Raw genomic sequence first — 22,927 nt, 5'->3', positions numbered from 1 at the left:
TGAAATCAGATTCATTGTATTCTTTGCAGCCAAAGATGGAGAAGCTCTATACAGTCAGGAAAAAAAAAAGACTAAGAGCTGACTGTGGCTCAGATCATGAACTACTTATTATAAAATTCAGACTTAAATTGAAGAAAGTAGTGGAAATCACTAGACCATTCAGGTATCTAAATCAAATCCCTTACAATTATACAGTGGAAATGACAAACAGATTCAAGAGATTAGATCTTATAGAATGCCTGAAGAACTATGGATGGAGGTTCATAATACCGTACTGGAAGCACTGTTCAAAACCATCCCCAAGAAAAAGAGGCAAAAAGGCAAAATGGTTGTCTGAGGAGGTCTCACAAATAACTGAGAAAATAAAAAGCAAAAGGCAAAGGAGAAAAGGAAAGATATACCGATGTGAATGCAGAGTTCCAAAGAATAACAAGGAGATATAAGAAAGCCTCCCTAAGTGAACAATGCAAAAAACAGAGGAAAACAATAGAATGGGAAAGACTATATATCTCTTCAAGAAAATTTGAGATACCAAGGGAATAATAGTCCATGCAAAGATGGGCACAATAAAGGACAGAAATGGTATGGACAGAAGAGATTAAGAAAAGGTGGCAAGCATACATGGAAGAACTATACAAGAAAGATCATAATGACACAGATACACACGATGGTGTGATCATTTATCTAGAATCAGAGATCCTGTAGTGCGGAGGTAAGTGGGCCTTAGGAAGCATCACTACGAACAAAGGTAGTGGAGGTGACAGAATTCCACCTGCTGCTGCTGCTAAGTCGCATTAGTCATGTCCGATTCTGTGCGACTCCAGAGATGGCGGCCCACCAGGCTCCCCCATCCCTGGGATTCTCCAGGCAAGAACACTGGAGTGGGTTGCCATTTCCTTCTCCAATGCATGAAAGTGAAAAGTGAAAAGCGAAAGTGAAGTCGCTCAGTCGTGTCTGACTCCTAGTGAATTCCACCTGAGCTATTTCAAATTCTAAAAGATGATGCTGTAAAAGTGCTGCACTCAATATGCCAACAAATTTGGAAAACTCAGAGGTGGCCACAGGACTGGAAATGCTCAACTTTCATTCCAATCCCAAAGAAGAGCAATGCCAAAAAATGTTCACACTACCACATAATTGCACCTATTTCACATGCTAGCAAAGTAATGCTCAAAATCCTTTAAACTATGCTTCAACAGTACATGGACTGATAACTTCCAGATGTACAAGCTGAATTTAGAAAACACAGAGGAACCAGTGATCAAATTGTCAACATCCATCAGATCACAGAAAAAGCAAGAGAATTCTAGAAAAACATCTACTGCAGCTTCATGGACTACACTAAAGCCTTTAACTCTGTGGATAGCAACAAACTGTGGAAAACTCTTAAAGAGATAGGGATAACGTACCTGCTCCTAAAAAGTCTGTATGCAGGTCAAGAAGCAAGTTAGAACCGGATAGGTGACAACAGACTGGTTTAAAGTTGGGAAAGGAGTACATTAAGGCTGTATATTGTCACCCTGCTTATTTAAATTGTAAGCAGAATACAGTATGTGAAATGCTGGGCTGGATGAAGCACAAGCTGGAATCAAGATTGCCGGGAGAAATATCAATAACCTCAGATATGCAGATGACACCACCCTTATGGCAGAAAGTGAGAAGAACTAAAGAACCTCTTGAAAGTGAACAAGGAGAGTGAAAAAGCTGTCTTAAAACTCAACTTTCAGAAAACTAAGATCATGGCATCTAATTCCATCACTTCATGGCAAAAAATGGGTTAACAATGGAAACAGTAACAGTCTTTATTTTCTTGGGCTCCAAAATCACTGCAGATGGTGACTGCAGCCATGAAATTAAAGACTCTTGCTCCTTAGAAGAAAAGCTATGACAAATTGCAGACAAATGTCTGTCTAGTCAAAGTTATGATTTTTCCAGTAGTCACACATGGATGTGGGTGTTGGATCATAAAGAAGGCTGAGTGCTAAAGAATCAATTCTTTCAAATTCGGGTGCTAGCGAAGACTCTTGACAGTCCCTTGGAATGCATAGAGATCAAACCAGTCAATCCTAAAGAAAATCAAGCCTGAATATCCATCGGAATGATTGATACTGAAGCTCCAATACTTTAGCCACCTGATACAAAGAGCCAACTCATTTGAAAAGACCCAACTCATTGGAAAAGACCCTGATGCTGGAAAAGACTGAAGGCAGGAGGAGAAGGGGACAACAGAGGACCAGATGGTTGAATGGCATCACCAATTCAATGGACATGAGTTTGAGCAAGCTCCGGGAGATAGTCAAGGACAGGGAAGCCTGGTGTGCTGCAGTCTATGGTGTCACAGAGAGCTGGACACAACTGAGCGACTGAACAACAACTGTTCACAAGATGGCTCACAGAACAGTCAACAGGTATCAGATGAGGAAACAGTTCCAAGTTACAACAAGAAGGACATGAACAGAAAGTTATGGAGGATATGAACAGAGGTGCCCTGATTTAGAGAAGAAAGGAAATCAAAGAGAGCCCTCTCTGAGAAATTGGTATTTGAACTGTGACCTAAGGAATGAGCATCAGGCAAAATATTCAGAGTGTGTGTGTGTCTTCATGTGTTTGTGTGTTTGGGGGTAAAGGCTAAAGAGAGCTACGAGACAACGGGACAGATGGAGCCCTAAGGCAGAAAAGAGGTCAACAAAACCACAGACATAAAAAATAAAGCCTAGAAGCAGAAGGAAATGGCAACCCACTCCAGTGTTCTTGCCTGGAGAATCCTAGGGATGGGGGAGCCTGGTGGGCTGCCATCTATGGGGTTGCGCAGAGTCGGATATGACTGAAGTAACTTAGCATAGTAAGTTCTTACTGGTAGTGTTTGAATCCTACAGGACTCTCTTATCACAAATAGCTCTGAACACCATAGAAAGCCATCTAAGTGCTTGGAGGAGAGGAGTACTAATTTAATTTACATTGAAAAAAGAAAAATACTGCCCTGACAGCTGTGCAAGAAGAATTTGGGGAAAGAATCAAGAAAGAAGGCAGGGAAGCCAGCGTAGTTGTCTCAGGAGAGAAGATGGTGAGTTGGAGTAGGATGATATGACTGGAGGGAAGTGGGCAAACCGGAGAAATGTTTTAGAGTTATAATCAAAAGGACACATGAGAACTGAGTTGCACTAGTTCCCAAAATAAGAGTTTTTCAAGTTTTGTGATCCCAATAATTCTTTATTCTATTAAAAATAGTATACTGTCAGGCTCATTTATCAGCAATATAATCAAAGTGCTTTTTGAATTACAGAGCTCATCTCTTAACATTTCCAAGGCATTCAGAGTCACGATTTAGAAAAACAAATCTGTTCTATTTTAGAACACAGAAAGTTTATAGTCTGATTTCTAAAGGCACCTAAGAGAGTGCTATGGAATTGCTATAACATACATAATCTATTCTTAAAATGTCAATATGTCTACCATAAGGAATATGCATACCTTCTGAATTATTTTATCCTACTTAATAAAATAGTCATTTCTTCTCACTTTTTTTTGGCAAGGCAGCTTCTTGCACAGTAAAGATTCTACAAATATTTACATTCCAAGTAGCAGAGCTGTTTGAGATGCAATAAAGTTCTGCCAGCACTTCTATTACAAAGCCTTATTTCTTGTTTATAACATGTACATAAAAGGGGGGGGATAAAACTCTACTGTGGATTGAAACTTGGCATACAAAGTTTCAAAGAGAAAGTGCATTTATCCTGCAGCAAATTTTCAAAAGGAATATTCCATCGTGTTTAGGAGACATACTGAGCTGCAATGGGGATAGGGACTAAGGGGCAAAGAACGCTTGGGGGGAGTGGACACAAAAATCATTTCACACACATGATCCAATTCTCAATTCTGAATTTTTTATACAAATTAGATCTGAGACTGAGATCTGTAACCCATCAATCTCAAGCAGTGTTCTATTTTAAAATATTCTGTGGCTGCAGGATGCTAATTACTGCCAAACATCTTTGCAAAAAGGGGTATTATCCAAGGCTTATTATCAAGCGTAAGAAAGGAATAGCCCAATAGCACTAAGTGACTAATAAAATTATAGGAGCACCTCAGAGATGCCCATCTTTAGGGAGACAAAGTACCTCCCTAAGATCAGAAGGGTTATTAAAGTTGGACTGGTAATGATTAAATCAGAGATGGCAAGCAAACATGCACAGCATCAATAAATCCTCCTGCCCTCCGCGTATCTCCTAATGCATAAGATAACATTACCTTACTGCTAACAACTTACTAACTGGTGACTGGAAAATAGAGCTTCTCTGTTTGGTGGCATTGCAACAATACACTGAGCTATATATAGATCTGGCGGTTTGAAAGGGGCAATTATATCTATATACTATTTCAGCACAAAACATATTAAGAGTTAATGAGAACTTCAAGTTGGATACTTAAATTATGCAGTAAAAACAAAGCTGGAAAATGTGTACTAAATGGATGAGAAGGAGTTAGAAACTTATAAAAGAGAAAGACATACCTTGCCAGCAGAGCGAAGAGGTTATTATTTTGTAATAACTAGGCATATATGAAATGTGACAGTGATAAAATTGAACATAAATCAGCAACAGAAAGGCCACAGCTTGTTGTCCGCAGCTAATCTTTTGCTCGAGTTGAAATTGCTCAGCACTTTGGTCCTATTAAATGTTTTGTTCCCATTTGAAGGAACACTTGGGCTATCTGGTTGTGTTGTAAAAGATATTTAAAAGTTAGCATTCTCCTGTGGAAATGAACTTAATGCCTTCATGTCTTCAGGCTGACATTAATGACATCCAGACAGCAAGTAGGGCATGGGGCTGAACATTATTGTCTGCTGAGGCAGGCAGTGCCTGAATCTATTCTGCTGCAAATCAATTAGCCACTCAATGCCTCCGATAGCCCATCTTTAGAAAGGAGGCCCATGCATATGTATTCAGTCCCACCACTCACGTAAAAACAAATGTGCAGCAATTGGCTCTATGTTCCTGATAGATATGGATCCTTTCCGGGGTCCTCAAACTACATGTTGACTCTCAACTGATTACAAGCATGCATTCAAACATGAGTAATCCCTGAAGCCCCTAATTTTATAATTTGCAGTCTTCCCATTAAGAAAGCTGAACCTATCAGACATCTTTTATGAACAATGCTTGCGAGGACCTGTCTTATTGCCCTCAGTAATTGGCACATAGTAGGCATTTTGCAAGCACTGTTCAAACGGATATGGATATTAACCCCTGACAACTTTGTCGCTAGTACCTTGACCCACAAAGGGTTAAAACCACAAACTCAGATGCCAGGTTACAGCAGCCAAAGTCCTGTTACTGTTAGTAAACAGAGCTAACAAGGCAAAAGTAACACATTTGACTTCAATATTGAGACATAATAGCTGTTTCAAAAGCAATTACTTCTCCTTTCAATCTCAGAAGGGCTCTGATTCATTGTTCTGATTAATTCCTGTTTTTAATCTATTTACAGATCAGAATTCTTTTTCAGCTGGTGTGATATTCATCTCTGTGGGGGTAGACAGAGACCACAGCACTCACAGTCTTCCTACTTTTTTTCCCCCAGTTATTCTTGCTTAATCATCTTTAAATTATTTCTGCATTTAGCTAGTCACCACATGAGCCGGGGTTTCTGACCTCCCTCCTGCACAAGACACATCTCCTGTCTGTTGCTTTCTCTAGCTGTGTTTCCCCACATCTTGGTTTGAGATGGACAGATTTAGCCACCCCTTTCCCAGAGCTCTATCTGTGTCCCTCCCTTAGGCTCAGAACGGAGATTTGCTCTCCTTCCCATAGCGGGCACCGTTTGTTATTAAATCATTCCTCTGGGCGCATCTCTGTGTTGAAAATCAATAAACAAACGCGATACAGGGAAGGATACAGGGAAGGATAGGACTGACGGGCCGTGGAGCTTTGCACAAGCAGAGCCCAGAAGCTGTTCACATCAAGCAAACCAAAAAAAAAAAAAAAATCCCCCAAGGTGTTATGACTTGGACTGCCCGGTTAGCACTTCCTAGTTTTCTGATCTCAATATTCTGATACCTGCTTGGTGAGCTTCGCAGGGCTCCTCAGAGAACTGAGAAGCATCCAAAGACCAGTGGCCAATCTCAATTACACTGGATCACTGCCCATCAGAAAAAACCTGGCAAATGAACGCAACGGAGGATTCCGTCCAAGACTGCAGATTTGAAAGTGGAAACTGAATGCAGCTGGAAAACTTGATTGCTAAATAGAAGCATCCTCCACCCTGGCTTGCTCAGAGCTGGAAGCCAGAAGGAGGGTTCTGGCAAAAAAAAAAAAAAAGGTTTCCCATTTTCACTCTCTGCACCATGAACCTGGGGTTCTTCCTCTGCACCCTCATGGTTAGCAACTTTTCCTCCCAACTTTCACTGGCCAAAACCGCTCCGTAAAGGGTAAGCCAGGGGAACCCACCTCGCTTTTCGCCACGTTCCTGCCAGGGATGCGGCGTCTTCCTATCTGGAAATCAATCCTCCCCCGAGAAAAGGCAAAATAACCCCTCTAAAGCAAAGCAGCCAGGAGAGGCAGCTTTTATTCTCGACCCTTGAGGTGTATTTCTCCGCAAACAAACTTTGGGGCTGAGGAGCCATGAAGCCAGTGAGGAAAGTTTACCCCAGCTGATGGCTCATTCCAGTACCTGGACCGGCGCGAGGAGCCGGGCATGTCAGAACCTACCTGGTCCCTGCAGCTAGCTGACCAGGCGCTAGCCCCGCCAACTTGCCAGCCACCGACAGCCCGGGCCCGCCGGGCAGCAGTGCGCGCCCGCGCGAGCCGCCGCCGCAGTGTCCCGGTCCGCGCTGTTCCCAGCCGAGCCCTCGGCGCCCGCCCGACAGCCGCCGCCACCGCCACCGCGCGCCAGGCTGCTGTGGCTGCTGCCGGCGCCGAGCAAGCGCTGCCTGCGCCTCCGCCTTTCCGCGCGGGCGCGGGAAGGAGGGGAGACGCGCGGGCGGGAGGGGCGGGGAGCGCTGCGGAACAGCCAACGAGGTCCCGCGCCTCGCGCCGCCGGCTCTCCCCGCTGCGCCCCACTGGACCCCGCGTCGCCCTGCGCTCGGGCCGCGTGCGCCCGCGTGCGTTCGCCCTCCGCAGGGCCCTGGGCGAGGCGCCGGAGGGGGGAGGTGGTCAACGTGTCACCACTGGGTGGCCTCGTGCGCGCACAGTTGGGCTCCAGGGAGCACGAGGTTAAAGGTAGGGGGTTCCTGCTGCTTCGCTCCTACAAGTGCACAAAGATGGACAATTTTAATATCGAAGTCAGTAGTACACCAAGGGTTCTCTTTGTACCAGGTAGTAGACTGCGCGGTTGAAGTGAATTAGTTATTTATTGCTTGTCCCCAGAGCACCCCTAGATCTATTATTACTCCCTGCTTTAGTAATGAGGAAATAATTTGACTAAGGCTTCATTGAGTCAGTTATGAGAATAATTCCCTCCTTGGGGGTGGGGGGGCGGTGTCTTTTTACAAGGACCCTGTGAGGTAGATCTTATCACCTTTATTTTCTTAAATAACAGACAGTGTTTGGAGAATCTGGCCTTGAATGAAAGCCTGCTGAAGTCCTAAACCCGTGCTTTGAACAGCTAGACTAGACTGACTTCCTATCTGTGCAACGGTTGTTCAGTGTAGCTTTACTTCTAATTGAAAAACTGTAGGAAACAGCCTACCATGATTAGGAGAATAGCTAGTTAAAACATAGTGGAGGCATAGGATGTAAAATATAATACAGCAACTACAGAGACGGAAGTACATATACCGATATTGGCATGAAATGACCTTCAAGAGGTATTACTAGGAGAAAAAGGGTTCAGGAAAAGTATTTTCAGTTTTTTGCTCATAATACATGTGTGCATGCATATTTATGCCTTCACCATTTCTGGAAGGATGTCCCAAGATACTGATAACAACAGTCCTTGTGAGTAAAACTGAAACTGGGACTGAATTTTATAATTATTTGACATTATTTTTAAAGTTAGCATAAATTTGCCTTCCTTTATAGTAAAAAAAAAAAAAAAAAAAAACTCTCTCTTTTAAAAAATTACACTTAAAAGAGCCCTGTCTCCTCTCCTGTCCTTTCCTCTCTCTGATCCCTCTCGTCAGAGGAACACAACCTCGAGTCAAGAGCAGTGACCTGGGCCAAAAAGACCTGAGAGGGGGGTTAAGGAAAATGGCTGCTCGACTGTTCTTTCTCATTTTTGCTTATTTCTCCCAGAAATATGTGTTTCTGTTTAGTCCCCTACAACTCAGAAAGGGATTCAGGCTTTTGGAAAACCCCTTCAGGAGGTATACAAGACAACAGGTAGAACCCAGGTCAGTAAGATGCAGGACACCGCTCCCTCCAGTGAAGCCCACACGCAGGGCTCCAGTCCTGCCTGCTGGCAGAAAGAAACTGCTTCAAAGTGAGACGGTGTACCCCAGAACTATGTGGGCAGCTATGCCTCCTTTCCCCTTGAGCACACAGCAGGGTCCTGGGATATACTGGGTAACTTTGATCGTGCCCACTTTAACCCTGTCTCTCACTTTGTCAGGAAAACTATTCTTCCCTGTCAAAGAAATGGCTGAATGAAAAAAGAAGAAGAAGAAGAAGATGAAATTATTTATGTTTCAAAAGAGGGGAGGCAAGCATAGATAGAGCTCACTGCTATAAATAAAAATAATGTGCTTTTCCCCATCAGAATTAAATTGCAGTAAATTTGGACTCCTTAAGGTCTCTCTACTTAGCAAAAGAAAAAAATAGAACAGGTACCCAACGGTGGTTTATGGTCGCTTCAGTTGTTATTGGTTACTGTAAATAATCTTTTTGCTTGCAATCTGGGAACATGTTGGCAAGCCCCCTGAGTGTGACAGCATGTTTTATTGGGTAGAACTGGTGTATTCTGGAAGGAACTGAGGAAACTTTCCATGCAAATTATGTTCATGCCTTCACCTAGCAGGTGCAATTACTGCCAGGCCCACATCCATCACAGGAGTGCCTCTTCTCTTAATATTTGCAAGTTGATGTCTCACAATGCATTTTCCTTCGCATACATACATAAACATAGACCCTGTCTAATGGGAAGGGAAAGAGCATTTTTATCAAGGAGGGGGAGCTGGCCCCAGGCAGCAAAATGATGGGAAAAAGACAGAAGTTGCTTTAAATGAGAGGGAGAGAAATCCAAACCTGAACCCTCCACTGCTGTCTGCAAATAATTAGTCATTTCCAAACTCAGATTACATTGCCTGTGCTGGCGAAAGCTGATTAGCTCTGGAAAGATATTTAGTGGAATTTCGAATCTATGGTTGTAGCAGAGAGGGGGACACCCTAAATTTGCAGGAGTAATGATGAGCATTTTGTGTGAGCCAGTTTCATAATCAGAAGAGGTAAGAGGTGTGTAAATATATGTATATAAAGAGATATGCATCATTTTATTTCCTCCCTTTGCTCAAAATGTAAAGCATAATGTGAGTCAACTGAAAACCTGATATTTACCAAAAGTTGATACACAAGAGCAGGTTTAAATAAAATTTCCATCCAATTTCTGGGCCGGAAGCCCAGGAAATTTAAAAAAAAAAATTAAAGGCACATGTGGGTCTTCTCACTGTGAATGCCGGATGGAGTTTTTATTGAATTTGGCCTCAACTGATTGTAGCATTATAAGCAATTCTGCAGTTAATTTTCAGCAGCCATTTAGATGGCAAACCCCCCTCTTTTTTAGGGGATTATAACTAAGAATAATAACTTCCTTTTTATATGGCACCTTTTATATCAAAGCACTTTAAAGTGTGAGATCATCTTCTCATTATTAAGATACCCCATCTGTGTTGGAATATAGAAGCTATTTCATGCCACTGACACTGTATAACATTTATTTGTTTGCCTATTTATTGCGAAGCAGAAGGAAATGAAGAAAAATACCTACTAAACCCACAGACTGACATTCTGAGGGAAAAGTGTAAATTGGAATGTAGCCAAGTTACTAAGTTAAACATATGCGTGCTAAGTCACTTCTGTTGTGTCTGACTTTTTGCGAGCCTCTGGACTGTAGCCCACCAGGCTCCTCTTTCCATGGGATTCTCTGGGCAAGAATACTGAAGTGGGTTGCCATTTCCTTCTCCAGGGGATCTTCCCTACCCAGAGATCCAATCTGCATCTCCTGAGGCTCCTGCATTGTAGGCGAATTCTTTAACTCTGAACCACCTGGAAAGCCCCATGTTAAACATACCCATTTCTGTAAAAAGAGGTGAGGAGTCTTCTAGTTTCCATAGGTGGAAAGATAAGTCCTATGAACTTTCACATGATACTGTCCCCAAGTAAAAAGCTAGCTGTAGAGATTGTATTATTGAGTATACAGAATTGTCATCTCTAAGGCTGAGGTGGGCGGTTTAGGAAATTCCTTGCGTCAGACTAAAGAGTTTTCAGCATTCCAAATGAGAGTAAAAACTAGTCACAATAACTGGGTAACACAAGCAAACATTCTTCCATGAAACTTTCACCTTAAATGTCTTATTCAAGCAATTTCTCCACTTTTATGGTAAGAGTCAAACTGGAGGATTCTGGAAACATGAATGCATATAAAAATGCTTATCAATGTATCTGAAACTTAGCTTCTGTTTGGTTAAGATAACTAATTCATTTGTCTATGATGCTGGGAAAGATTGAGGGCCTAGAGGAGAAGGAGGTGGCAGAGGATGAGATGGCTGGTTAGCATCACTGACTCAATGGACATGAGTTTGAGCAAACTCTGGGAGATAGTGAAGGACAAGGAAGCCTGGTATGCTGCATCTGTGGAGTCACAAAGAGTCAGACACGACTTAGGGACTGAACAACAACAACTCACTTTTCTCCTCCGAAGGTGATTGCCAAAATTTCTGTAATAGCTTTGCTGTCATTCTGTTTACTTCACAGAATAGCCCTATGTGACTTTTTTTTACGTTTTTTTGTTGCCAGAATCCATCGATAGAATGTAAGATGCACAAAAGCAGGGTCTTTTTTTGTTTGTGTACTGTGGCATTCACTGCTCCCAGTACATATCTGACCTACACATGATACGTGTACCATGAATGTTTAATGACTGAAAGAATTTCCAGTGTGCCAGGTATTCATTGCTTATACCCAGTACCTTGCAACTCTTAAAACAACCCCAGGAGGTAACTGTTGTTTTAACATCTTTTTACAGATGAAGGCACTAAGACAGAAAAATGAATTCATATATTTGGAAGCTCTCTGTTTGAAGATTATGCAAGCTGTAAGTAGCAAGGTTTGGCCTTGAATTGAGGGGGTCTGGTGCTAGACTCTCCTTTCTGTACATTCCTGTGAGTTTTAGTGGACTTTGCTACCCATTCTAGTCCAGCACTTGTAAAACTTGAATGTGCCTGCAACTGGAAATACGGATAAAACACAGGTTCTCATTTAGCACATCTGGAGTAAGACCTGAGACTCTGCATTTCTACCAAGTTCTCAGATGATGCTTGTGCTGCTGGTCCAGAAACCATACTTTGAACAACTATGTTTTCATGTTAACACACCATCCAATTGGCACATCTCAAACCTTAGGGATGGAAATTAATGGAAGTTAAAAAACAATATTGGAATTCCTTAAATAGGTATGAAATCACAGAGTTCTACTGAGAATTATTTCATCTAGGTTAACAGTGACTAGTCCAAAGTAAAATTTTAAAGAATATTAATTTCCTATACGGAAGAAGTTGCTCAGTCGTGTCTGACTCTTTGCAACCCCATGTACTGTCCATGGAATTCTCCAGGCCAGAATACTGGAGTGGGTAGTCTTTCCCTTCTCCAGGGGATCTTCCCAACGCAGGGATCGAACCCAAGTCTCCCACATTGCAGTCGGATTCTTTACCAGCTGAGGCACAAGGGAAGCCCAAGAACACTGGAGTGGGTAGCCTATCCCTTTTCCAGGGGATCTTCCCGACCCACGAATCGAACCAGGGTCTCCTGCATTGCAGGCGGATTCTTTACCAACTGAGCTATCTACAGAAGAAGAAACTGAGGCACAGAAAGATTATGTAACTTTTCGCAGTTCCCTGGTGGCAGAGCTAAAATGGCAACCACCTGTCCTGTTTTTTATCAGAAAGCCCTGACTCCTCTTGATCAGTTTTTTTAAAAGTAGATTGCATGGAAATTTGAAACAGCACAGACTGACAAGGTTAAGAGAGTTGGTAAAGAGAGTGTGCACAAATGTAGTTAGCGATTGCACTTTGGTAGAGATGAGGTTGTTGCACCCTAAGGAAGAAATGAGGCCATTTGAAGTTCAGAGCTCTTGAATTGATAACCTATTACATAGCATGATAAAGACTACTGAATATAAAAGCCCTTCCCCCTAATGTATGTGACTATACACAAATAGTATAAGTTTCCTACTTAGTAACTCTATTTATAGGTTTTTTTGCCCCTATATTAATGGGCATAAATTTAAATATTTAAATATGATCATGTTTCAAAAGAGGTTTTGTACATATGTCCCTTCATTGAAAATATGGGCTTTTGCACAAAGTAACTTGCCTTTCATTAATTTACCTCATCCTTTTTTTTTTTTTTAAACTATGAGCTTCAATAAATATTTTATCACTGTATCTATCTAAAATGTTTTCCCCAAGACTGCCAACATTTCTTGGATAAAATGAAGATTTTTTTCACATGCTGAAATATAGAAAAACATCCCTTTTATATTTTAATTCTGTTCATACTGTTATTATGATGCAAATTTTTGACAATAATAAGTATTTGATGTTAAAAATGGGCTTCTTCTCTATATGTATCTTTGAAATATTTTATACATCTAAAAAGCTTAGCTAATGTGGTAAGACAAAGGGTGTTTTTTTAAACTTATGGTGAAATAAAGTTCTTTACAGAGAATTTGAGAATAAAAAACAAACACTTTTTTAATGAATAGAGGATGACAAGTATTAATTGAAAAAGTATCTTGGATGCGGAATAAAGAATGAAAGCAAAAGTTGTTTTAGTCAGCTCTGTGTCCTAAAGCAAATTACCACAGACTGGCTGGCTTAAAGCACAGGCATTTATTTCTCACTGTTCTGGAGGCTAGAAATGCAAGATGAAGATACCAGCATGCTGGGTTCTAGAAAGCCCTCCTGCTGGTTTGTGCATGATGACTTATTGCTGTATCTTCACCTGACACACAAAGAGAAAGAGTTCTCTGTTCTCTTCTTCAGTTCAGTTCAGTCGCTCAGTCGTGTCCGACTCTTTGCGACCCCATGAATCGCAGCACGCCAGGCCTCCCTGTCCATCACTAACTCCCAGCGTTCACTCAGACTCATGTCCATCGAGTCAGTGATGCCATCCAGCCATCTCATCCTCTGTCGTCCCCTTCTCCTCCTGCCCCCAATCCCTCCCAGCATCAGAGTCTTTTCCAATGAGTCAACTCTTCACATGAGGTGGCCAACGTACTGGACTTTGAGCTTTAGCATCATTCCTTCCAAAGAAATCCCAGGGCTGATCTCCTTCAGAATGGACTGGTTGGATCTCCTTGCAGTCCAAGGGACTCTCGAGTCTTCTTCAACACCACAGTTCAAAAGCATCAATTCTTCGGGGCTCAGCCTTCTTCACGGTCCAATTCTCACATCCATACATGACCACAGGAAACACTATAGCCTTGACTAGACGGACCTTTGTTGGCAAAGTAATGTCTCTGCTTTTGAATATGCTATCTAGGTTGGTCATAACTTTCGTTCCAAGGAGTAAGCGTCTTTTAATTTCATGGCTGCAGTCACCATCTGCAGTGATTTTGGAGCCCCCAAAAATAAAGTCTGACACTGTTTCCACTGTTTCCCCATCTATTTCCCATGAAGTGATGGGACCAGATGCCATGATCTTCATTTTCTGAATGTTGAGCTTTAAGCCAACTTTTTTACTCTCCTCTTTCACTTTCAAGAGGCTTTTGAGTTCCTCTTCACTTTCTGCCATAAGGGTGGTGTCATCTGCATATCTGAGGTGATTGATATTCCTCCCGGCAATCTTGATTCCAGCTTGTGTTTCTTCCAGTCCAGCGTTTCTCATGATATACTCTGCAAATCCCATTCATGAGGGTTGCACCCTAATGACCTAAGTACTTCCCAAAAGCTCTACCTCTTAATGTGAAATTTTTAATGTAACAGGCAGTTACTTCACCAGTAAATGTGAGTTTATTCAAGAATAGAGGAATTGCAATTCGGAATACCTAGACATGGAGGATAACAGACAAATCTGGAGAACAAGGAAGAGGAAGTTGGTTTAATGGGGAAATGTCAGGGGAGGGGGTGGTAATAAATGGTCCTTTGGGAGAAGCTGGGAATACAAAGTATGGAGGCTTTACATGGGCTGAGCTGCTACCTTCTGATTGGCTGGGCTGTCTTAGGGTGGAGTTCACTTTTCTCCTCCATGTTAGATAGTAAAGTAGGCAAGCCTTTCTCCGTGAGATGCCTGCATATGTCTTTTTCTATTTGTAGGAAATGACCATGTATGGCAGACATGAGAGCTCCCCCCACAAACCTGCACAGACTCCAATTTTAGCTGAGGTTTCTTTCATTCATTTCACAGTATCATTACATTGCTGCTGCTGCTGCTGCTAAGTTGTGTCCGACTCTGTGCGACCCCATAGACAACAGCCCACCAGGCTCCCCCGTCCCTGGGATTCTCCAGTCAAGAACACTGGAATGGGTTGCCATTTCCTTCTCCAATCATCACATTGGGGGGTTATGATTTCAGCAGATGAATTTTGGGAGGACACATTCATTGCGTCACAATGACATGAAGTAAGTTGAGGTAAATACTATGCTAGATATAGAAACCATTGTATAGAAGAGAGAAAGAAGAACAAGTTTGTGTTGCTTCATTTGCTATCCTCAGATCCTAATAAGCCTACACAGTAATATGGTGAATAATATTTTGACAACATTTATAGCCATCTGTATGAATTGAGTCTTTTAGGCTCTGAAAAAGGAAATATAAGAAATTGTTTTACATTTCAGCCAGTTTACCCCATTGGAATGCTTTTTTCTTTATGAACTTAATGTAACACGAAAATGAGTAGTGTTAGTTGCTCAGTCTTCTCTGACTCTTTGCAACCCCATGGACTGGAGCCCACCAGGCTAAAAATAGCACAAAGTAATTATCATAATTCCTGAACATCTAATCGTAGCCACTTGATCTATAAATAATAAAAAAAAAAATCCATTTCCACTATTTGCTAATAACTGGGGAGGAGTAACTTCCACACCTAGTCACAACTGACCAAAATTCAAGGAGACCTTCTCTTCCTCCAGACACTGGAGTAAAAGCAGCTGATTCCTAAGGTTCTAATAACCATTTTTGGACCTCTCACAGGGTCTAACACACAGAAAACATTAAAATGTTCATTGAATGAATGTGTATCAAGTGGCAAATTTCTAAAATTCCTTTTGATTATGTGCCATTCTGATCCCCTACTTTTGATTTTTTTTTCATTATTGTCAATGTGGTTAAAGGGAAAGATTTTTCTTATTGAAGTACACACACTTCATTATGCTAAATATCCTTTCAAGAAACTGATAACTAGAATCCTTCAGTACTTCTGAGACTTTTGCCTCACATTAGATTCACATGGGAGACTTAAGCAATCTGAGTGCTTGGTTTCACCTCTTACGCTGAACTTTATATTTCTAGGGTACGATACCCAGGTATATCAGTATTGTATTAACAGACCGTGCAATTCAACCATGCAGCTAAGTTTGAGAAGCACTGTGGGTGGACATGTGTCCCCTCAAAAAAGATATTGAAGTCCTAACCCCAGGTACCTGTGAATATGCCTTTTTTGGAAATAGGATTTTTGCAGATGGAATTAGTTAAATTAATGCAAGATTTTAAGGATTAAGGTGAGCATTAATGCAATGACTGGTGTACTTTTACAGTCAAGGAAATTTGGACATACAGAGAGAAGAGAATACCCTGAAAAGACCCAGGGACAAATAGGAACAGAAGGAAGACAGCCATGAAAAGGTGGAGGTTGAAACTGGCTTTGTACAGCTATAAGCAAAAACACATCAAGGAATTCCAGGAAGCATGAGAAACAAGAGAACAGCCATGGAACATCTGCTCCCTCTGAGCCACCTTGAAGAAATCCACCCTGCTGATACTTTGATTTTGGACAGCTGGATTCCTGAACTGTGAGGGAGCTAATTTCTATTGTTTTAAGCTACTGAGTAATTTGTCACTGCAACTCTAGCGAATGTATGCAGCACTGCTTAGTTGGTCCAAGAACAAAGCTGGCTTGCAGCTAGTGGATTCCTCCTTTTACTTAGTCATCTAGCTGAATTGGTGGGTGGGTTCTAAATCAATAGCTATTTTCACTGACTGCTAGAGCAAATGTTCTTCCTCCTTCCATTCCTCTCTCTGCCCTACCTCAGTCATTAAGCCAGGCAGAAAAATTTAAAGCACTTATTTGCATGAAACATTTGTTTGAGTCACTGTTTTGGGGCTTAGACTTTGCCACTTGTTAGCCCAAGCTTTTGTTTGCTTACATTCTTTCCATCATGATCCGTAAAATACTGAGTCACGTTACTCCAGTATTTTCTCTTTTGGCCAAGTTCAATTGAAGCAAGAGTCAGTTAATATAATTGAAACATTTTAACATTTGAAAACAATGAAAAAGAAATAGCTTTCTTTTTCTTGAATTTTTTAGCCAAGGCAATAGGTCCCCAAATATATGTACCCATAAAACAATCTCTTCCAATTGTTTTTTCAGTACTTATGAAATATGCCTACATTACAAATTATTTTAAATATGAGATTCAAAGTGACTTTAGGTGACTCTTAATCATTTTCAAACTATTATCACAGTTATCACTATCACTGGGAAAACAAGTGTAGGCATAATTTGAACATTGGTGCAAACAACCTAGTAATCAAAACCCGAGAAAGCAACTCTCTTCCCAGTCATTCATTTTAGGTGATAAAACAAGTAACTGTAAATATGACTCTGTAGTTAATGAGGATATTCTGGTTATAGCATGAATGTGTGTGAAACTTCAGAGCAGACTCAGGAGTTTATAATCCCCAGTATGACCATTGTGTATCTGACACCTTAACTGAGACAGGAGAAAAGGGGCAGGGCATAAGAGAATGGCCTGGCCATAGGAGGTGCCAAAAACTGGTTAGAATCAAATAGGTCCAAGATGGCAGAAGATTATACTTCCAGTGGACCTTGAACCTCATTATACACTCATTGTAATACATTAGCATCTAAATGACACAGCCACCAGTGAGTGCCATGACAGTCCTAAGGCCAACCACAAGAAGTCAAAAAGTGAGTGGTGGCCCAATCATGGAAATCCTTACCCATTCCCCCAAATAATTGGAAGAATCCACCTACTTAGGAGCCTATGAAATTATCCAGCCCATAAAAACTAACCACGTCATATTTCAGGGCTCTCTTGCATTTTGAAATGGCCCACACTCTATCTGTGGAATGTGTTTCTCTGTCAATAAATCCTCTTACTACCTATCACTTCTTCTCTGTATTCTTTCTCAATGAAGCAAGAACTTTAAATTCACCAGAAACACAACTAACAAAAATTAGAACCATAAATGCAGGTGAACAATTACAAAAGCATCAGGAGAGTTATCAAGTGAGTTTTTTTTGACATTGGTTAGTGAGTCTTATGTATAGAAGTACCACTAGTGGCGAGAGAGCTTCTGACTTCTGTTATCAAAGATTGCTAGTTTCTAGAAATAAGCATTCCTGATATTTTGGCTAGTCCTATTTTGACCACTAGGTATATTTCTCTGGGGCTGTTTCTGGCTTTTATATCCTCAGGATCCTTAGCAGGGAAAGCAGGCATAAAGAAAGGAAGGTGGAGAATTACAATAATACTACCTAGATGATTGGAGAGGAAAGATCTCTCCCGCTATGGAGAGCTGATATATTTTATATGCAGCTAATGGTTGACAACATAATTTGTGGCATAATTTTAGTGTGAAATGAAAATGTGGGACCCCTTGTTCAAAACACAGGAAAAAAATGTCTATAAATACAGCTTTTCCCTTTCTTTCAGAGTTAATCTCTCTTAAGTTGTCGTGTTCTTTATTTGCTGTTTAATGTCATTCTAAGAAGAATTAAAAATATTAATTTTCAGCATGAATTTTACCGTGAATATTTATGTTGTGCACTACCAGTTTTAAATGCAAAAAGGCACATTTAACTCATATGTGGTATCACCAAAATTACACAATTTATATTTTGTAGCTTCTACATGCATATGTATTTTGTTCTTCCCAGAACAATGGAAATACTGGACAAAGCTAACTCAGCTGTTGTTATTTTATCTGATATGTATACATTCTACCAAAACTCTCTATTTTGTGTTTAGTGATGAATGAGGAAGCATTGAAAGGAAAAGGAAGTGTAGGTTGCTTTATCTTTAACTTTCACATTTGTGAAAATTGGCTAGTACAGGAAATGATAGCAAATAAGAAAGAATATAATAGTGTTCTTTGGTTGTTAGTATTCTTCAGAATGCCATTGCTCTTTCTGCACTGGAAACAAAATTCTGATTCCAATGGAAAATGTGCCCTCTCGGGGCTATCGGAGAAGGAAGTGGCACCCTACTCCAGTACTCCTGCCTGGAAAATCCCATGGATGGAGGAGCTTGGTAGGCTGAAGTCCAGGGGGTCTCTGAGGGTTGGACACGACTGAGCAAATTCACTTTCACTTTTCACTTTCATGCATTGGAGAAGGAAATGGCACCCCACTCCAGTACTCCTGCCTGGAGAATCCCAGGAACAGGGGACCCTGGTGGGCTGCCATCTATGGGGTCACACAGAGTCGGACATGACTGAAGTGACTTAGCAGCAGCAGCAGCAGGGCTGTCAGCACCTTGCTTACTCAGTTGCAGATGTAACCAGCTTTTTCCTTTGATTCTTGTTGAATACCCAGGCTTAGTGAGTGCAGTGGAAATCTGTGCTTATGGGCTTGCAAGAACACTTGTATGGCACACCAAAGACTGTCAGAAACCAAGACTACATGTATCTCCTCTGCTTAAGCACATACTCTGTTGTCTGATGGATTTCATTTACAGAACACAAGTTCAAAGATAAATTTATTAAGAATTTCAGGGCAGCTGCAATATAGCATTAAACCAAGAGCTGGACAACTGCATGGGTCAAGCCACCATGAAGCCCCCTGGGAAAAGCTGGTGTAAGCCTATAATTATAGTTTTCAATTTTAACTCTGCCCTTCCACTAGCATGCAATGTCCTGGATTATATGTAGGTTTCAGGGTGATAGCTAAGACATTCAATCTAATAGATTACTTGAGATATATAAAAAATAGTGCCTTCATTTTTTAGCCCTTATAGCCACATTTTGACTCACTAAAAGTCTATTATTGTATAAAATAGGTAAGAACTGTGTCCCTGAATATGTATCACCCCACTCCCTCCTTTCCTTCCTTTCTTTCTTTTTTCCTTTCTTCTTTTTTCTTTATTTTTCCTGTGTCCTTTCTTTGATTCATATTGAAAGTTTTCTCTCAAGAACTACCCACAGTTTGTGTTGTCGACCTAAAAAAGCTATCTAACAAGCCTCAGGCAATACTATTTACTTGAAATCAACCTTAAATATTCATTGGAAGGACTGATGATGAAGCTGAAGTTCCAATACTTTGGTCTCCTGATGCCAACAGCCGATTCATTGGAAAAGACCCTGATTCTGAGAAAGATTGAGGGCAGGAGGAGAAGGGGGCGACAGAGGATGAGATCGTTGAATGGCATCACTGACTCAATGGACATGAGTTTGAGCAAACTCCCAGAGACAGTGAAGGACAGGGAAGCCTGGTGTGCTGTAGTCCATGGGGTCACAAAGAATGGAACATGGCTTAGCAACTGGACAACAACAGGAGGACAATATAATTCCACAAGCAGTCATACTGTCCCTCTTCTGCATGCATTCATGTGCATTTTGTTCTTTTCTTAAATTAGTGAAGTCATTGATTTTGTTGTCTTTCTTAGGGAGCAACTTTTACCCTGCATGTTTAGATGGTGATGATAGGGTTCTTAGATATGTGGCCTTGTGATTTGTATAGAGCTTTTGAGGGTAAATCTGCCTTTTCCGCACTATTCAGCTCTTTTCGCCACCACTCCTTTTTTAGAGAGTTCTTGCATTGAAAATTTACATCATTAACTTTAAGCAGGAAATGGAAGAATCCCAAAACTGACATAGGTTTCACAAAAGCAGCGTGGGGTCTACATACACTCCTCCAAGTTTTCATAATCCCAAGTGCTGCTTCTGCTGGAAACATTGCAACTCTGCCCTGTATCTGGTACACTGCCCTGCTAACCAAGAGTGCAAATCTCATAAACCTTACTCTTAATAAGGCTACCAGGTTCAGAGCCAATCAAAAAAGGAACAGCCTTTATAAATATTCACACCTCACCAGAGACTGAGCTATAAAAATTAATGAATAGTCATAGGGAATCTCATCACTGACTGAGACCCATCAATGCAAAAAACAAAACCCTATTTCCAAAAACAAAATAAAGGAAACACGTCTATAAAATACAAGCTAAGAGTAGTATTATGAGAACAATTATTTCAATTTAGAGATGTCTCTGTTATCGTCCATGCATCATTTATTTTCTCCCGCCCAGATTAAAAATAGATTTTTAGATATAAATATCTGTTTTTAACATCACCCTTACGGCAGAAAGTGAAGAACTAAAGAGCCTATTAATGAAACTGAAACAGGAGAGTGAAAAAGTTGGCTTAAAACTCAGCATTCAGAAAACTAAGATCATGGCATCCAGTCCCATCACTTTATGGCAAATAAATGGGGAAACAGTGGCAGACTTTATTTTGGGGGGCTCCAAAATCACTGCAGATGGTGATGGCAGCCATGAAATTAAAAAACTAAGCTTATTCCTTGGAAGAAACATTATGACCAACCTAGACAGCACATTAAAAGGCAGAGACATTACTTTGCCAACAAAGGTCCATCTAGTCAAAGCTATGGTTTTTCCAGTAGTCATGTATGGATGTGAGAGTTGGACTGTGAAGAAAGCTGAGCGCTGAAGAATTGATGCTTTTGAACTGTGGTGTTGAAGAAGACTTTTGAGAGTCCCTTGGATTGCAAGGAGATCCAACCAGTCCATCCTTAAGAAAATCAGTCTTGAATATTCTTTGGAAGGACTGATGTTGAAGCTGAAACTCCAATACTTTGGCCACCTGATGTGAGGAACTGACTTATTTGAAAAGACCCTGTTGCTAGGAAAGATTGAAGGCGGGAGAAGAAGGGGACAACAAAGGATCAGATGGTTGGATGGCATCACTGACTCAATGGACATGGGCTTGGGTAAACTCCAGGAGTTAGTGATGGACAGGGAGGCTTGGCCTGCTGCAGTCCATGGACTCGCAAAGAGTTGGACACGACTGAACGACTGAACAGAACTGAACTGCTATGTTTTTAAAGACCTATGTTTCCCAATATACCATTTCCCCCCCTCCTACTTAGATAACTGTGTGTTCCTGTGCCACAGACAGCAATAAGATACATGCATTTTCTCTGTGTAGCACATCTGTTGGCTTGCAGGACTCATGGGAAAGTAGTAGGTGATTTTTCGATGGTTTCTGGCTTGTTGTAAACATTTCATCCTGAAAACTGGAAAACCATTTGGTTCAACTACCCTCAATTTGAGAATAAAATATTTGGGTTTAAAACATAAAGCCGATAGAGGCATATGGGCTACAATGAGTCAGGAAGTATTCTGGACATTAAATCTAGGAAAGTGGAGGAAAATGTGTCTCTCCTTCCTTATTTCTCCCTTTACTGCTTGTTAAATAGAATTGTCATAACCTCCAACCTCCTACATCTGTTGCGATGTTTTGTAGATTATGTATTTGGAAAGCACTGTTGTTTTTCTGAATCTGTCCTTCATGTGATCAGCTCTCTGTTCTGAAACCTGTACAATTATAAATGATTTCATAGGTATGTGCTATGAACAGGACACTTCTGGTTGTATGATGTACTTACCTTCTCACACCCTGCATGCATCTGTATGATTAAACTCTAAGAAAGACCAGAGCACTCTGAGTATTTTAATGTATACATGAAATAAGTCCACAGAGACTTTCTTCATTTATTCTTTTAACACTCTTGTGATCCACGGCTCTCTCTGTGTTTGTTTCTCTTTTTTTTTTTCTTTTTTTTGAAGTAAATTATAGTTGACTTTCTGTCCATGGAATTCTCCAGGCAAGAATACTGGAGGGGATAGCCACTCCCTTCTCCAGGGGTTCTTCCTGACCCAGGGGTCAAACTCAGTTCTCCTGCATTGCAGGCAGATTCTTTTTTTTTTTTTTTTTTTTTAATTGGAGGTTAATTACTTTACAGCATTGTAGTGGTTTTTGCCATACACTGACATGAATCAGCCACATGTGTCCCTCTCCTGAACCCTCCTCCCTCCTCCCTCCCCATCTCATCCCTCTGGGTTGTCCTAGTGCACCGGCTTTGAGTGCCCTGTTTCATGCATTGAATTTGGACTGGTGATCTGTTTCACATATGGTAACATACATGTTTCAATGCTATTCTCTCAAGTCATCCCACCCTTGCCTTCTCACACAGAGTCCAGAAGCCTGCTCTTTATATCTGTGTCTCTTTTGCTGCCTTGCATGTAGGATCATTGTTACCATCTTTCTAAATTCCATATGTGTGTATTAATATACTATATTGGTGTTTTTCTTTCTGACTTACTTCACTCTGTATAAAAGGCTCCAGTTTCATCCACCTCATTAGAACTGATTCAAATGTGTTCTTTTTAATAGCTGAGTAATATTCCATTGTGTATATGTACCACAACTTTCTTATCCATTCATCTGCCTGTGAACATCTGGGTTGCTTCCATGTCCTGGCTGTTGTAAACAGTGCTGCCATGAACATTGGGGTACAT

The 22,927-nt window shown here is 41.0% G+C and overlaps 1 protein-coding gene across 3 annotated transcripts in view; it reads right to left on the bottom strand.

Annotated features, from left to right (window-relative positions):
- The window catches only part of CNTN3 (contactin 3), a 395,604-nt gene extending 388,666 nt beyond the window's left edge, over positions 1-6,938 (bottom strand). For all 3 annotated transcript variants that reach the window (XM_086366707.1, XM_086366708.1, XM_086366705.1), the window contains exon 1: positions 6,708-6,938. The gene's annotated coding sequence lies outside the window, so the exon portion shown is untranslated. The remainder of the gene's footprint in view (positions 1-6,707) is intronic.
- Between the last annotated feature and the right edge of the window lie 15,989 nt (positions 6,939-22,927).

Source organism: Bos grunniens, chromosome 22 (genome assembly GCF_055505025.1).
Source record: "Bos grunniens cultivar Pamir isolate PY7600 chromosome 22, Bosgru_T2T1.0, whole genome shotgun sequence".
NCBI lineage: Eukaryota > Metazoa > Chordata > Mammalia > Artiodactyla > Bovidae > Bos > Bos grunniens.
The sequence above is the reverse complement of the archived record's forward strand: the minus strand, read 5'-3'. Positions and strand labels throughout refer to the sequence as shown.